The 13,664-nt window shown below is 41.6% G+C and overlaps 1 protein-coding gene across 1 annotated transcript in view; it reads left to right on the plus strand.

Annotated features, from left to right (window-relative positions):
• KLF5 (KLF transcription factor 5) overlaps window positions 1-13,664 on the plus strand; it is a 189,483-nt gene that overhangs the window by 118,381 nt on the left and 57,438 nt on the right. The gene's annotated exons all lie outside the window — the stretch shown is intronic.

The following is a 13,664-nucleotide window of genomic DNA, read 5'->3' on the forward strand; positions in this document are numbered from 1 at the left end:
CTCTTACTAAACGCTGAAATCCTGTCAATCAGCTGTTTGGAAATGGGGGCTATATCCAGCCCCCCACTGAACAGCTGCTAGTCAGGGTTCCGTTTTTTAAAATAGGGCTGTGCTCCTCCCGTAGCCCTGGTTGGTGCACACAAACTCTCATGGATTGGGGCCAGTATACGTCAAGTGCTTTGAGTGAGAGGAAACAGAAGCTGACCTTTGACTTGAATGAAAATAAACACATGCACATCACAGATAAAGGGAAGCATGATGTTAATACTCGAATGAATGTAATATGGAAAGTTACTGTAATTATAAAATAGGTTTGTATTATAGCATAATGAAGCGTTATAGGGACTGCAGCCTGTATAATGGCTAGATTAATTTGACAGCAGATGAGAGTTCAGGCTGGGTTTTACTGTTAAGCTGAGAGTTAAAAGTATGGGTAGGCAAACTAAGGCCTGGGGGCCGGATCCGGCCCAATCGCCTTCTAAATCCAGCCTGCAGACGGTTCTGGAATCAGTGTGTTTTTACATGAGTAGAATGTGTCCTTTTATTTAAAATGCATCTCTGGGTTGTTTGTGGGGCATAGGAATTTGTTCATTTTTTCCCTTCAAAATATAGTCCGGCCCCCCACAAGGTCTGAGGGACAGTGGACTGACCCCCTGCTGAAAAAGTTTGCTGACCCCTGGTTAAGAGCATAGAATCTTGTCTTTTAAGGCTTTATTTTGGAAACTGTTTTGGTGTATTGCTACAATAAGAGATGAAAAAGAAATATTAAATATTACCTTTCCTTCTAGGAAGTCAGGTTATCTTTTGGGAAAAGCACCTGGTTTAGGTAATATGTAGCAGTGGCAAAGATATAGGCTGTACTTCTGTGTATCTAGGATTTACCTGGGAATAAACCCCACTGAAGAAAATGGTGCTGGAGTCTTCTGAGTAGCCAGGTGTAAGGGTGTACTGTTAAGTGCCTAGATATCCCCCATGTTGAAATCTGCAATTGGATTGTGGCCAACTTTTTTGCATTTAATTTATTAATGTATTGACCAATTTAATGGAAAATTCTTAACTGAGTAGCATTTTCTGCTCTGCTGTCAACCTTAATTTCCCCCATAATTTTATGGTCAATAATGAATAATAATGCTCTATGGAGTATTTTTTAAAAAAATTATAAAAAGATATGGGGAAGCTGATTAGATGTTTATGCCAGTTCCTTTAATTCCAAGGATATGTTCCACAAAATGGAAATCTGTCTGTTGGATTTTAAAAGCATACACTTTAGTACTTCAAATAATTACGAATGTCAGCTTTTAAAATGTAGCATAAGCATTGACTGAAATATGCTCACTTTGCATTGGTCAATTGGTTCAGGGATAGGCAATGTGGTGACTTCTACTGCAGCAGATGTCATTTGGTTAGGGGTGTTGGGATTTGGGCTCCAACAACATCTGAATAACACCATGTCAGCTACCACTGCATTGATCAGTCCACTAGATTAATTGATTTAAAACATTTTGATTACCTAAAAAAAAGTGTCCCTGATTAATTAGGGAGGAGCCTTTTTTTAACTACTGAAAATACTGCCTTTGCGTTGGCACCTTAATGGAACATATATTTCCTCCTAGGTGAAAGAGCTGGCAGTTCCTCATCTAAGACGATGCTGGCATGCAAAACAAAGAGAGACAATGATGATCAATGCAGGTATGAAGATTGTTCACCTTGTTGAAAGTCAAGTGCAACTTGGGGAATGACCCTTTTTCGTTTGGTTGATTTTTAATTGCGCAGTCTCTGGTCATTTGTAATGATGGTGCTTCATTGTAGGAAAAGCAAAATGTCCCACCAGTTGTTGCATTAGGGATGTGGCTATAGACGACATTGAGTAAGGAAACAAAATCTGCAGCAGCCACAGATTGGCACAGCTTTCAATTAAAGTTTCCTTTGCTGTTCATTCCGCTGTCCTTTATAGTCATCATTTATACACTTTACAGCATCAAATATTGTAATCTGGTATCGGCTGATAACTAGCAACTCGTTCTGATATTTCCCTTCTATTTGCCTGTAGAGATGTGCTTTCATTTCTAATCTCTCCCCTTATTATCACAAAACAGAAAAGCTTTATTTTAAAACACATGGTACGTGAGTGGAATGTTTTTTATGATTACATGCACCATTTTCTTGAAAAGCAAATTCTTATTGTTTGGATCAGGGGAAAAAAGTTAATAAAACAAAATGAAAGAACGTATTCCAGGGGGAAGCATTTCCCTTCAAAAGCTGTGTATCTTGGAAAACTGTAGTCATAATCAAATCTTCTGCCTTGTTTATGCAAAAAATATTTAACATGAGGAATCCTGTAGGGATTGTTTGATTTTCATAGCTCTCTTGGAGACAGAATGCAAAGCGGAGAGCTAACATAAACAACTACTGTAATTTGTGCAGGCATCTTTAAAACATTAATTTTCTAAAAAGAATTGTTTTTATGCTTTGTACTTTAGAACTATGCAGCTGTTATAAACCTTCTAACCTGATCATGAAATGTTCCTTCCTTGTTTAATATCGCAGGGAAAAAAAACATGGGTCGATTTGGGTTTCCCTGCGGAAACCAATAATTTCAATCTTATTGCTGCAAACTTAATGGTGCCATTTTGCATAGCAGGAGTAGCCAACGTTGTTCGGCAAACGTCCTATAAGACAAGGGCATGGGGAAACGGTGATTCTGTGGCTGTTGCTAGAGTCCAATCATTGGCCATGTTGACTGGGGTTGATGTCAGTTGGAACCCAACAGCAGGAGGGAAGCACACACCCAACTCTTACATAGTATATGGGGCCTGTGAACTAGATAAAATAAAGACTAGAGGAGTAAGCAGAGTGAAATTATTTCAGGCACAGGACATGGCAGGACATGGCAGAAAGTGCAAATGTGGCAACTCAGCAAGAATGGGAAACATGTGGCCCACCAGAAGTTACTGGAAAGAGAGAGGGGGTTTTTCGGTACCCAACCTGAAATTATATTTTGAGGCAGCCTGTCTTTGTTGGATTAGGGATTGGATTAATTTGGAAAACTCCGATTTGTTGGATCTTGAGGGGTTTGACAATAGGTTTAGCTGGCATTTTTATTTATGGCAAAATAAAGGAAAATCACATAAAGGATTCACAAGTCACATCGTTAGGGGCCCTCTCTATGAAGTCTGGGAGAAAAACAAAAAGCTCCTAGAGGAAAAAACACCCTGGTGGCTTTCGCCAGTTGATATCTCAATGATTAAAAAAGTAAATATGGAAGGAAAAAGACTTACCTATGAAGATTTATTAATAAGATCAGAAAACAGATGGAAGATGAGAACATATGAAGAGCTGAAAGGTAATTTAACAAGTTGGCTACAATTCCACGAAATAAATGCAATATGGACAGATCACAAAAAAGTAGGGATGAACGAGAAGAAATCCAAATTCCAGACAGAAATAATTGAGGGTAATTGTAAGTTATTATCTAAAATGTATGACTTATTATTGGAGTGGGATACGAAAGACGAGGAAGTGAAGGAAGTTATGACTGGATGGGCAATGGATCTGGGATATAACATAGACTATGATAAGTGGCGGAATTTATGGACTAACGGAATGAAATTCACAGCATGTGCAACACTAAGGGAAAACTTAGAAAAGATGATGTACAGGTGGTACATCACCCCGGCAAAACTGGGGAAGATGTACAAAACAGCTAGTAAGTCTTGTTGGAAATGTAAAACTAGAGAAGGTAATTTTTTCCACATGTGGTGGACATGCGAAGTAATGAAGAAATATTGGGAAGGCATTTATAATGAACTAAAAAAAATATTTAAATATACCTTTATTAAAAAGCCGGAGGCCTTCCTATTGGGTATAATCGGGGATGAAATTAAAAACGAAGATAAAACATTATTTCAATATGCCACAGCTGCTGCCAGATTATTAATTGCCCAAAATTGGAAAAGCCAAAGTATCCCAGAAATTAGAGATTGGCAAACAAAGTTATTTGAATTTGTACAACTTGCAAAAATGACACAAAAAATTAGAAACCAAAAAAACACAAAGTTTACGAATGACTGGAAAAAATTCATGACCTACATTGAAGAGAACTATAAGAACATAAAAACCACAGCAGGATTGATTTAGATCTTATGATGTATAAGTCTATTATAATTAGTAACTGCAAGAGAAATAAATTATTTAATGTAAAAAGCCTGAAACCAGTAGGGATGGAAGTCAATAGGTGTACAAAGGAAGGATTAAAATATCTAGAGATATAAAGAGACAATTGAACAAGCAAAGAAGTGTAAAAGGAAATAGTCATTATGTTTAGAAATCTGTTTTATTTTATTTTGATGTAATGGCTGTAACCGTTTTTCTTTTCGTGTTTTTGTTTTTCCGTGCTGTCATTGTTTTTCTTTTTGATCATTTAAGCAAAAATTAATAAAAAGAATTCACAGAAGTTACTGGGCTCCAGCTGCCAGCCAGCATGACCAGTGTTCAGGCATGATGGTTTCCTCATCTTGGTAATAGGGGAAGGAGACAAATAGGTCAGAACAGTGCTATCTCCCCAGAAAAATAGGTGCAGGAACTCACCATGAAGTTGTTACAGTAAGTGCCACACTTTTTAACAACCAAAAGAGGTGCCGCCACTGCGTACCTTGAGTACCCCCTTAAAAAAGCACTGAGTAAGAAGCTGATGGATGTATGGAAGTAAGAGCTGGACCATAAAGAAGGCTGATCGCTGAAGAATTGATGCTTTTGAATTCTGGTGCTGGAGGAGACTCTTGAGACTCCCATGGACTGCAAGAAGATCAAACCTCTCCATTCTGAAGGAAATCAGCCCTGAGTGCTCACTGGAAGGACAGATCCTGAAGCTGAGGCTCCAATACTTTGGCCACCTCATGAGAAGAGAAGACTCCCTGGAAAAGACCTTGATGTTGGGAAAGATGGAGGGCACAAGGAGAAGGGGACGACAGAAGATGAGATGGTTGGACAGTGTTTGACCAAACTGCGGGAGGCAGTGGAAGACAGGAGTGCCTGGCGTGCTCTGGTCCATGGGGTCACAAAGAGTCGGACACGACTAAACGACTAAACAACAACAAGAAGCTCAGCGATTCTCCAGAGTTTCAGACAGGAGCTTCCTCCAGTCCTGCTTGAGACACCAGAGATTGAATTTGAGTCTTCCTGTGTGGCAAGAATGTGTTCTACCACTGAACTGAGTCCCTTCTCCTTCAGGTTCTGCAGAAACTCGAATACTTTCTGCAATCTTCTCTTGTTAGCTTCTGTTGTCCTGCCAGGGAGCGTGTATAGAGTGGGAGGCAGTGTTCTCTCAGGCAGGCAATGTTGGCTCATCATTCCTGCCAATGACTTGCCACAATTTCTCTTATGGAGCATCTTTTGCCTCTGCTGAATGTCTTCATTTCTGCTTAGCGTCTCTTGCCATCGGACTCCTGCATCCTTTACCTGCATGGCTCCCATTTGCTTCAAGGAAGCTTGCATGACAACATCTCCCTTTACTTCTATAAAAATGGTATACAGTGAGTAGTGACTACCACATTTTTTAACGGATAATGTTCCAAATCTGTGTCTTCTCAAATGCTCACGTATGAAGCTAAGGTTGTAAATCAAGCATTTTTAATTGCACTTGCGCCGTTGCCAAAGAAAGTGGCATCCATTATTCCCAGCGGGATTAGAAACGCTACTTAAAACCTTACATTAATCATCACTTCAAAAATATGCCCTGCTCTCAAATCAGCACTATCTGTTTAAGTAGGCTTTGATTCTGTTTCTTAGACTTTATCCAAAGACAAATGAGAAGATCAAGTCCGTGCAAAATGCAACCCTGAGAGCAAGGAGATTTGGTGATTAATCCACCCTCTTGGAGGATGTTCCCAGAGGAGCTTTCCATGCTCCTTGTCTAATGCCATAGCGCATGATCAGAAATGCAGGAATAGATAGCGCTGGCCCTGGTAGGCTTTTGCAGAGCCTTCCTCCATCCAGGCTCCACCATCCAAGCCGAGCCAGTGATCTCCCATGTTGGATGTGCAGGATGGCAACTGGGTCACCTGGTGCCATGTGGCTTGTAGATCTCGAATAGTTTGGAGTTCTGCCAATGTTTAACTCAAGGTGTCTTCCACCAGGTTTTATACATGTTATTTTGGGCTCAGATCCAATATGCTGATTGCCTGTACCATAAAAACCATGGAGGATCATTGCTCATGGTTGTGATGTCTAAGATCTCTGATACAGTCCCTGGTGTCTCCAGGTATCAGACTGGGAAAGGTCTGCTCAAGGCCTTGGGGGACCACAGGAATACAAGAAGCTCTCTTATTTGAGTCAGATCACTGGCCCATCTAGTTCAGTCCTGGCTGCTACCTTAATTGGCTGCAGCTGACCAAAGTTTCCAACTGAGGGCATTCCCAACCCCAGCCCTGCTTGTAGATATCAAGGATTGGACCAGGGGCCTTGTGCAAGCAAAGTATTATGCCTACTTTAAAAAAAAAAGTTTGATTTTGTTGGGATCTTAATATTGACTATTTTATATAGTTTTATGTAAACCGCTTAGAAGCTGTTGTTGATTAAGCAGCATAGAAGTATTGTTAAATGGGTAAAAAAAATTTAAAATAAAGCATGCGCCACGGCCATAATGCTGTTATTCTGATCTGTGGTGCAACCAGATTTGGAATGGCTGTGCATTTTGGGTCTCCTCACGTCGAAAAGGATATTGTAGAGCTGGAAAAGGTTCAGAAAAGGGGCAACCCAAGTGACCGGCCTCCAATGAAGGGGCTGTTTAGTTTAGAAACAAAAGAGAGTGAGGGGAAACACAATAGATAAGTTTGAAGGAGGTGGGCCAAGACTTTTTCTCCCTCTCTCGTAATAGTAAGAACTTGGGACCACATAATGAAGCTGAAGAATGGAGGATGGGGAGATTCAGCACTGACCAAAGGAAGTAAACTATGGAATTTGCTACCGTAAGACGTAGTAATGGATGGCTTTTTGTTGTTGTTTAGTCGTTTAGTCGTGTCTGACTCTTCATGACCGCATGGACCAGAGCACGCCAGGCACTCTTGTCTTCCACTGCCTCCCGCAGTTTGGTCAAACTCATGCTGGTAGCTTCGAGAACAGTATCCAACCATCTCGCCCTCCGTTGTCCCCTTCTCCTTGTGCCCTCCATCTTTCCCAACATCAGGGTCTTTTCCAGGAAGTCTTCTCTTCTCATGACGTGGCCAAATTCTTGGAGCCTCAGCTTCACGATCTGTCCTTCCAGTGAGCACTCAGGGCTGATTTCTTTAAGAATGGATAGGTTTGATCTTCTTGCAGTCCATGGGACTCTCAAGAGTCTCCTTTAGCACTATAATTCAAAAGCATCAATTCTTCGGCGATCAGCCATCTTTATGGTCCAGCTTTCACTTCCATACATCACTACTGGGAAAACCATAGCTTTAACTATATGGGCAAATTCCTGGAGGATAAGGCTACCAGCCATGATGGCCATGTTCTACCTCCACTGTTAGAGGCCTCTGGAAGTATTCCCAGTTGCTGGGAATCCCTAGTGGGGAGAGTGCTATTATATTTGGGTCTTGTTTGTGGGCTTCCCATAGGCATCTGGTTGGCTACCGTGAGAGAACAGGATGTTGTACTTGGTGGAGTGAGGTGTGATCCTGCAGGGTTCGTCTTAAATTATTATGTTCTTCCACTGATTTAACTAGCTTTAGCATCCGAAATAAATAGCACCGGGGGACCATGGGATCAATCCTCTGATACAGGATAGGACACAAGTACAGTGGTACCTCGGGTTAAGAACTTAATTCGTTCCGGAGGTCCATTCTTAACCTGAAGCACCACTTTAGCTAATGGGGCCTCTTGCTGCCGCTGCACCGCCAGAGCACGATTTCTGTTCTCATCCTGAAGCAAAGTTCTTAACCCGAGGTACTATTTCTGGGTTAGCAGAGTCTGTAACCTGAAGCGTATGTAACCCGAGGTACCACTGTACTGGGTTTACTTTATTTAACATCCTCATGTTTAATGAGGTAATTTAACAGGTCTTCAAAGTTCCTTGAGAGCATCAACAGGGCAGTAACTTTTAATTAAGCATTGTTCCTGGTGAACAATGAAAATGTATCTGTTGGGTTCTGTAGATATGCATCCAATCTAAACACCCAAACCCTTTATAATAATAGTATTTATAGGGTGTCTACTATCCTAACAAAAAGAGCCTTTCATAAATGCTGATTCATTAGAACGCGCGCACACGTCCTCCCTCCAGGTATGAATTATCCCCAAATTACAGGTTTAGAAACTGAGGCCGGGAGAGCCTAAAGGGTTTGCCCAAAGCCACAGCCAAGAATAGAAGGCAGGAAGAGAATTCAGCTTTAGTTGAAGTGGGTGGATGCAGCAGTGAGGGCTGTAGCTATTACCACTAAGCTTACTAGTGACTTCCAGTTTCCTGGTCTCCCTCAGTTTCATTATGCCTAGCCACATCTGTAAAAATGTAAAGGTAAAGGGACCCCTGACCATTAGGTCCAGTCGTGACCAACTCTGGGACTGCAGCGCTCATCTCACTTTACTGGCTGAGGGAGCCAGCGTACAGCTTCCGGGTCATGTGGCCAGCATGACTAAGCCGCTTCTGACAAACCAGAGCAGCGCACAGAAACTCCATTTACCTTCCCACCAGAGTGGTACCTATTTATCTACTTGCACTTTGACATGCTTTCGAACTGCTAGGTTGGCAGGAGCAGGGACCAAGCAACGAGAGCTCACCCCGTCACGGGGATTCGAACCGCCAACCTCCCAATCGGCAAGTCCTAGGCTCTGTGGTCTAACCCACAGTGCCACCTGCATCCCTAGCCACATCTGTACTTGAACATAACTTGGGTGTGTGTGTGTGTGTGTGTGTGTGTGTGTGTGTGTGTATTCAAAGAAGTAGAATATCAGCTTGGGTCAGGTTTCCCACAATGCATCACCCTCCTCTTGAACAACACTGATTCGCTGGTATATTTAACTGGAATCACTTAGATTGGCTGTCACTTAAGCCCCCCAAATTCACAAAGGCTCGGCCCTCTAGACGGGTCTTCCCCTACTCTCCAGATGTTATCGGCTACAGCTCCCATCATTCATGCTCCTTAGCTTTTGTAATTAGTTTTCTTGCTGATTATTATCGCCACCTCAACCCTTTTGAGAAAGGCAAGGTCTATTTAAATACATACATACATACATACATAAATGAAAACTACCAGGTGAACTACCTTTTGTTCATTGGCAGCTGAACAAAATAACGGATGTATGGATTCTCATTTAAAAAATATGTGTTGCATTCAACTCCAATAGAAACCAATGGATTGAAGTTTGTCCATAGAGTTCAATTGGTCTCTCCTGCCTATGAGCATATTATTGCTGCTCTGTGAGCGACCGCAAACCACCCTGGATATTTTTACAGTTGAAGGGTGATATAGAAAAGTTATAAATGAATGAATGAAGAAATAAATATAGATGGTTGTTTCATTCCTCTTGCCTCAGTATCCATGCCCATGTTTAGGAAAGCTTTTTTTCATGGCGGGAATATGCAAAGAAATCAGAACTGAGCTGTTTCGAAACAGATACTGCGGAAGGCATCCAATCAGTTTCTTAAATTTGCTTTTGTTGTAGGATTACCATGAAATGGGTAGCAACCAAAACACAAACACAATGAAAGAATAAACACTGTGTGATACAGAAGCATAACTATTGTGTGCCCCATGTCGCAATGTATTATCCATCTGATATGCGCAGCAAATTTGCTTAGGGTTGTTGAGTCATTTGGCTTGTTTTCCTCTGCATTTTAAGAGAAGAAAGTAGATTCTATTGTATCTGTATTTTTAGCTTTTTATTCTTTTGAGCTACCATGAGAGTCTGCCCCTAGGCTAGCTGGCAGGATATAAAAATGGGTTAGTGAATACACACACACAGACACACACACACACACACACACACACACACAATTGCACTCAGTTCTAAACAAACTTCTGAATGTTTTGAACAACTCTAGTGAATCTGCGCAGAAATAATAATAATAATAATAATAATAATAATAATAATGCTGCATTAGACTGAGGAAATATTTTCAGAACTAGTTTTTGAGTTGCAACAGATATATCAAAGAAAAACCCAGCACAAACCATTCCCTCCTCAAGGTGCAATTAGCTTTAGGGAGATAAATCCCGGTGGCTGTAGAGGGAAAGGTTAAACCCTTTGGTGCTGTGAAGGGAGAATGCAAGGGAGCACCTTCCAGGACTTTTTCAAAGCGTGTGTCACCTGCCATAAGCCAGAGCGTCAGGGAAAGGTGATAGGAAAGCTGTGGCAAGGGAATGAGGTGATCATGAGGATCCCAGGTTTTATGTGTGTGGCAGATTATCATATGGAAGAAATCAGGAGGAAAATAATCTGGCAGAGGCTGGAGGCTGGTTTCCTTTTCTTTGATGGGGTTCCTACTCCTTGCTAGCAGTTTAAATGCTAACACTTTGCAATCACGGCTTCCATTTCTAATGAAAAGCTTTCATCCTCCTGTGATGAGGCTGCATTTTAATATTTTAATGTTTCAACATTTTAATGTTGTATTTTAATCTTGTTTTTAAGTTGTATTCATTCAACTTGTTTTTATTATTGCTTGTTAGCCGCCCTGAGCCCGGCCTTGGCTGGGGAGGGTGGGGTATAAATAAAAATAATAATTATTATTATTATTATTATTATTATTATTATTATTATTATTTCTAGCATTTTAGCTGACAGAGAATCTTGTGTTGAAGTTCCATGGAGAAGTCTGTTAGGCGGTATAAGCCTTTGGTTTGCCAGGTTTTTATCTGGAGGTTTTGTGCTGCGTGATGCAATAATGTGCCAGGGGAATTAGTGGATGGGGTTGGGGACAGTTACCTATTTCTGCTTCCCATGCCTTAAGCATGGACTGTGTGAACCTGTTTAGTGCTGTAGGAATTTTCCTTAGTTTGTGTGGGAGGAATGGGTATGTTGTGGTGCAGGTATTTTCAATTGTGTCCCTCTCCAGGTGTACCCATTGTTTTGTCTTGTCTTCCAGTATATATGGGATTATGTGGTGTACTTGGTTGGTGATGTACAGTGGTGCCCCGCAAGATGAATGCCTCGCAAGACAGAAAACCCGCTAGACGAAAGGGTTTTCCGTTTTGGAGGTGCTTCGCAAAATGAATTTCCTATGGCCTTGCTTTGCAAGACGAAAATGTCTTGCGAGTTCCTGCGGGGTTTTTTCCCTCCCCCCCCCTTTTCCCAAGCCGCTAAGCCGCTTATCAGCTGATCCGCTAAGCCGCTTATCAGCTAAGCCGCTTAACAGCTGATCTGCTAAGCCGCTTAACAGCTGATCCGCTAAGCCGCTTAACAGCTGATCCGCTAAGCCGCTTATCAGCTGATCCGCTAAGCCCTCTAATAGCGCTAATTCGCTAAGCCGCTAATGGGCTTGCTTCGCAAGACGAAAAAACCGCAAGACGAAGAGACTCACGGAACGGATTCTTTTCGTCTTGCGAGGCACCACTGTAATATGTTTCTATGTTGGGGATTGAAGTGTTTTCATGTGTTTAAACCTATGCGCTCAGAATGAAGCCCTACAGAATTCAGTGGAGCTTGAGGTTATTCCCAAGACACTGTGCATAGGACTGAAGTCATGTTGATGCTTTTAAATTGTATGTCATGTTATGTACCGCCACTCTTTGGTGTGTGCGTGATTGTAGATGGGCATAGCTGCCTGCATTTTTGAACTTTCCTTGCAGACATGGTTATGGAGGCTGCCACGAGGTAATCCCAGATTCACCATTACACCACTGATATAGTGAAACAAAGACTTTGACCTTTTGAGAAACCTGAATGTTCAGATCAGAGTCTGAATCCCGGGGAACCTTATCATTGCTCCCTTTAAAATCGTCTGAGAATTTGTTTTCCCTGCAACACAACATAAAAAACCAGTGTGATTAAGCCAAGGTAGTTTTTCTGAGATCTTTTTGTTGAAGAGCTAAGTCACATCGTCGCAGCCAAATAGCAGATTAGGAACGGGATTCTAGCTGTCACCCTCCATCTGAATTTGACAGATATACAGGTCACTAAATGTTCTTCCCTACTGTCATTATAGCAAGAAAGACCACAAGCTGGAAAAAAAATTTTTGGATCCACTGCCACCTGAGCTTAGAAGGGGTTTTTAAAAATTGTGGTGAGATTCTAGACTATAATTATGGAAGAAACTATGAACCATTATGTGTGAATTGCTGTGGGCTCTATTTAAAAATTTACAATTTGGCCACAGCGAGAGAAAGCAGAGTACCTCATTAACAGAAAAGACGAGTTTGTAGGTTTTGCACATATCACAATTAATGGCGATGTCACTTTTGTCCGCAGGATGTGATCTTCTAAGATCACCACCACCACCATTATAAAAAATATATGTATGTACAAATATATATAAATATTCTCAGCTGGCATGGGGCAAAACTGATCTCTGGCCCAAGAAAGGTTATATCATAATAAACTGCTACCTGCTGATTTGACATTCATTGATATAGCTACACACCACCCCAATCTCCATGAGTGGTGTGAGATTCCAGGCGCACATTACCCGGGTCTGTGTTTCCTATCGAAATAAGGCACAGTGGAGATTGTGGTGTCTTTATGATATGTGGTTTATTTACGCAACCTGTGTCCAGAGGGAGAGAGTTCAGAGCTTTCATGTTCCAAGAGGGTCTCTTGCTTCTCCCATGGGAGCAGCAGGCTTGGGAACAGAGAAATCGGCCATGCTCTCTGTCTCTTTGCCAACCCACAAGCTGCTCTTCAGCTCCCTCCTTCTTCCTTGTCCGCTAACCCAGTGAAACTTTATCCCTCCAGCCTAACATCATCCAAACTGAAATCCTAAACACTTTTTGCTTCTGCCTGCTAACACACAGCTGGAAGAAGGGTCTCGCCCCGACTTCACCCTCTCAATAGCTTTATTTCACTGGTCTTTGTCCCTCTAATCAACCACACACAATTAGGCTGGCTTGGCTTGTTAACATAAGCTTAACCGTGCCTGGAATAATTTAACTCCCCAAATCTTGGTTCATTCTAACTTTCATTGGACCCAGGAATTTAGGGTGTCTTACACCCCACAAACGCACAACAATATCTAGGCTGAAGAGGACCTGCAAAAGGACCAATGGTTGGACTCAGTATAACACAGCATCCCGTGCCTGTACTTTATTTACCAAAACCTTTTCTGGGTTGTAATTAAGAATAATATTTTTCGACTAGGTCTGGTGTAAACCGTGATTTTTGAAAAAGCGACTTTGTATAATTTTTGTTGTTGTTGTTATTTTGGGTAAGCCTGTTGGGCATTTATTTAAATAGAAAGGCCATATATTTTTAATCAATTGATTGCATTTATTAGGGAACAATCCCTTTCAGGTGTCAAGACCAGATGTCAAGTTATGCAACCCTCTGAAGCCCCCAAATTGTGGATTTCTCTCCCCAAAGAGGTGCATCTGGCTTCTTCAATATATAGGTTGCAGCGAATGCTGAAGACACACTTCTTTAGCAGGCCTTGGACACCCTGGGAGATGTGTGTTTTCAGAGCATGCCCTATTCCTATAGCTGTACTTTGTTTAATCTGTTTTTAATATTGAGTTTTAAATTATTGCAACCCACCCTGG

Source organism: Podarcis gaigeae (genome assembly GCF_964106915.1).
Source record: "Podarcis gaigeae genome assembly, chromosome: 4".
In the NCBI taxonomy this organism is placed as follows: Eukaryota; Metazoa; Chordata; class Lepidosauria; order Squamata; family Lacertidae; genus Podarcis; species Podarcis gaigeae.